The following is a 4,632-nucleotide window of genomic DNA, read 5'->3' as shown; positions in this document are numbered from 1 at the left end:
CTTTGATTTTGGAGTCCATCTTAAAGGTCACGAGTCTTCAATGAAGGAAGCTCAAGTTTTGGGGTAAAAACCTAGATTTAGCATAAATCTAGCAATGTGAGTTCTAGTTGTTTTGCAAAACTATATACATGTCAAAATATCTCTATTTTGGGTTTTTAACACATTTCCATGAGTTCAGTTAATATATGATGAGTTTTGTGATTTTGTGCATTTGGACGTATTTTGGCTATGAAATATTAAAGTTTGCTTATAAGGTTTTCATTGGGTGTTTTGAGACACCAAAGTTTATTTACTTCAAAAATTGACTCCTTAGATATTTGAATAACTTGAGGGCAAAATATTACTTTATCTCTTGAAAAGGGTAACTTGGGTCGACAACATTTCCATTTGGATTTGTCGAATAAGTTGAAGAGTTTATCGACTGTATTTGGAGTCAAATGTTGTTTGGGGATTTTACCCATTTTATGAATTTATGATGAAGGCACACTAGCCCCTTTTGGTCATAAGTACATAATATTTTATAAACGTCTTTCTTTAGCTTTCTAAGGATTTTGAAAATACAAATCACACGTGTTTGGGCCTTTTGGCTATTATGTTTCAATGAGCCGATGGTTTATGGACCTATTCATGTTGGAGGTGCCAAATAATTATTAAATGTTGAAAATTGTGCCTTTTCAACGTATGTGGTTCACTTGGACTTATTCAAATCAGTCAGTGCTTTGTGGGGCCTTTTGGCTTGATTTTAACTAACTTGAGTTATTGGGGACATTTGTCCTGTTTTAAATAGTTTAATGTGGAGCTTTGGAATAAGATTCATTTATTGCATATTTGTGGATATTATATGTTTTGAGTGCATTCGTCATTCAATTGGTGTCATGTAATTTTAGATTGTAATGTGTTGGATCCATAACTATATGTCACACCCCGCTAAAGCGGAAACACGAGGTATAACAGGTAAGCATTTCATAGCTCCAATTGATAGATAACACCATTAAATACATCATCCATAAAATTTACAATTTCATAACTCTACTGTTCACGATGAAAACTACATCATTGGCAGAAGGAGTTACAAAGACTTGTGAACAGGTATTATCGTAAAATGCTTCCAAAACTTCCATTCTTACTTATTTTCCTGAAAAGCATGAAACATAAAAYGACGTCAACTACAACGAGTTGGTGAGTTCACGGGTTTTCATATTCACAAAATATTTACAATGCATAAATCACTTCTTGCAAACTAATACATAACTTGCACGATATAAATGTAAATTTTCATCGATGCTTTAACACTTGAGACGCTACTAAACCTTACCTGACCAATGTGCCCCATTAGCTTACGAACTACCATAAGTGGCCATTCACTCACTTAGGTACCACGGTTCGTAATAGTACTACTTCAACGGTGGCCCGTTCGCACACATGAGTAGACTATAAAAACATAGGTAATATGCACCCGTTTTTTGGTGGGACTGTCAACACAATAGCTGCTATCCATAATTACCACGGCCCGGGAATATGCCCGAGTTAACTAGTAGCGTTTACGGATGGGGACTTGTTAAAATATACTCTCAAGTGCATTAATTTAACATTTAATCATAATGTAATAACAATCAATTTTCATGATTTCAACAATTTTTGACTAAACAGTTCTTTAGTCCAATAATTTAACACTAAACAGTATAGTTTGCATACTTTCATGCTTTTCCCCCAGTTTAAATAACTAAAAGCAGTAAAAGTGGGGTCGTGAACACTCACAAGTTTGCTGATGAATATCCAAGAACTTGATGACGTTTGAAGCACAATACGTCCGCCCTACTTTCCTAAACAGTCCGAAATCCAATAATTAGATCACCTATCGGGTCTTTATAAAGATAAAGTCAAATTATCTCTTATGTAATACCAATGAGTTTTTATGGATCTAAAGTTGATACTTATAAATTGTTCTTAAAAATGGTCTAATATTTATATATTAAAAAGAAAAGCAAAATCTTTTGCACATAAAGTTCCCATTTGGACAGAAATGTAAATTCTGTTTCTAGAATTTTGATTTCACCAATCATTGTCAAAAGGAACCTTCCATAAGTCATTTTGTATTTCAATGATTCCACTTGAGTTGTAAACTTAACTCATTAATCCAACTTCCAGAAGAAGAATCAAACATTTTGAAAAAGTTATCGAGTTGTGAGTGTTCAAAGTAGGATTTACCTACTGTTTGCACACTTAACTTGATCTAAGTGATTGGAGGGTCAAAATTCCTCCTTTTTACACGATTCCAGTTGGAAAAGAACCATAACTCATCAAAGTACATTTTAAAAGAAAAAATCAAAGAATTTGGACTTTTATTTTAGAAGATACAGACGACACAACTGCTAGTAAACAATCTGTCGGTTTCCAAAATGTCATTTTTAATTGTTAAATACTACATGCAATGTGTTTTTACCCCATTTTCTTGAGTTCTAAGTTTGTAGATCATAGATTATCACCATCTTGGGGACATTTTCATGTCTTTGATGAATAATCTTCCTTCTTAGATTCTCTAGAATGTTCGAATAGAAAGAAGAAATATAAAAGAGACAAGAAATAATGTTGAAAAAGATACATAAATGATAAAACTACTCGTTTTTTCTTGAAGACTTGAATGTTCTTCAAGATTTATGGAAACTATGAGGGTTTTGGAAGGTGGATTCGGCTGAAGTGGAAGACTAAGAGTCTTTAGAGAGAGAGAAAGGAGTAATGTGAAAGTGAAATGAACGACTTCAAAAGAAATGGGGTTTTTATATGTGGATAAAGGGGTCGGTCCTTACAAGGCCCAATCCATCACATTTTTATTTTTATTTTCTTATAAAGATAAAGCCTATTTAAATGTTAACTTAAATACACTTTTATCAAATACCGATAAAATTATTCTTTAGTAAATCAAAATTCCAAATTTTGTGAAATTATTTGTACATTCAAATTAAACTTTTATAGTTTTAATTTGAATTTTATAATATCAACTTTATTATTTTAGGAGAATTTTTAATACATTTGGCATTACATAAGTTACTTTATCAATTACCCATCGAAACAGGGTTTTCTGAACTATAATTTAGAAACTAAGCCAGAAGAATTCTAATCAATATGACTAGTCCCTAATAAAATATAATTCTAAATGTAGAATCCCTAATAAGATGTTAACCTGACGCTCCAAAAATGACAGATGTCACATTATAGGAGTCTGTTTTGTTGTAAAGCGTGGAGTTTTGATATTCACACTTAGGTTTAGTGAGTGGTCCCCACGTCATGGGTAGAGAGATTGTGATGGTACCCTATTGGGTCGTATATGAAGCTATTAGTCAGTGGTGGTACTTTGTTGAGTCGTATATAGGGCCAGGTCTTACGGTGGTGCTCATTGGAGCCACATACGAAGATCAATGACTTTGTTATGAGATTCATCTAGAGGTCGAGTAGACACTAGGGCCATTATAGGAATCTTGCAATGATACTCATTGGAGTCGTATATGGAGATCCATGGCCTGAGATGAAACTCAAGAACGTTGATAAGTGGCTTACTTTTTTGTTCCCACCTTATTCGATGGAACTGGGTCTTCCCGTCACCAAAAGGTGTTGTTTTTGGTGTTTTGAATGTATAGTTTTATCTATATAATTGGTGTTTTGGAGTTTGCGCCTTGCATATATTTCAGGTGAGTTTGGATATTGGTTATTTGTCTAAAACAGGTATTTGAATTGGAAATGGCGAAATCAAGTCAAAAAGAACCCTAACAAAATCCTAAAAAACTTTTCATCAACTAATATATATCCAAAAAAAAAAAATCTAAAATCAAAAAATTCCGTTAAAAAACCTCTTACAAAAAAATGGAAAAAAAAATTCATGATTTCATGGTTTCGTTAATGAAAAAAAACTCAAGATTTCACGATTTGTAGGAATAGTCTCAAAATTTCAATATTCTATGGGAAAAAAAACTCATGGTTTCATGATTTCATGAACACAAACAAACCATGATTTCATGAACATAAGAAGTCCCACTCGAATCTTCCATTGATGAAATAACCTCATTTACATTAACACACCTTCACACAAAAATATTAATATAAATTAATTAACATATATTTACATGAAATGTTAATACCTTTTTCATATTCTGGTTTGATTTCTTATAGTTTTAAGAAATACGTTTTAGAATTTTCTTACGAAGAGTAATGAATAAAAGTTGGTTTGCTTATCCACAACTAGAAAATGTGTTTTTGCTTTCTTATTATTTTCAATAATTCGTACTTGTAGCAATAAAATACTATCATGTTTTGCAAGTTTGTTATTACGAGTAGTTCCTAGAAAGGATCAGACGAATTTGGTATCTATGACTAACAATTGTTAACTTTAAGTCATTAGAGCATCTTCAACAGCTTCTCTAAAATAAAAGATAACGAAAAAAATAAGTATTTTAAGCCCCACCTGTATGTTAAAGACACCCCTTCCTATCTACACTTCATCATAACTCAAAGATTATATATTATCTAAATTTATTTGTATTTTAGTTATTTTTTATTTTTTATTTTTTATTATTAATAATGCTTTTCTTTCATTTAATCAAACCTTATTATTAGTCTTATTATTATTATGAAACTGTA

Source organism: Cynara cardunculus, assembly GCF_001531365.2.
Source record: "Cynara cardunculus var. scolymus isolate 2C chromosome LG 17, CcrdV1, whole genome shotgun sequence".
Classification (NCBI taxonomy): domain Eukaryota; kingdom Viridiplantae; phylum Streptophyta; class Magnoliopsida; order Asterales; family Asteraceae; genus Cynara; species Cynara cardunculus.
This window is presented reverse-complemented; position numbering follows the sequence as displayed.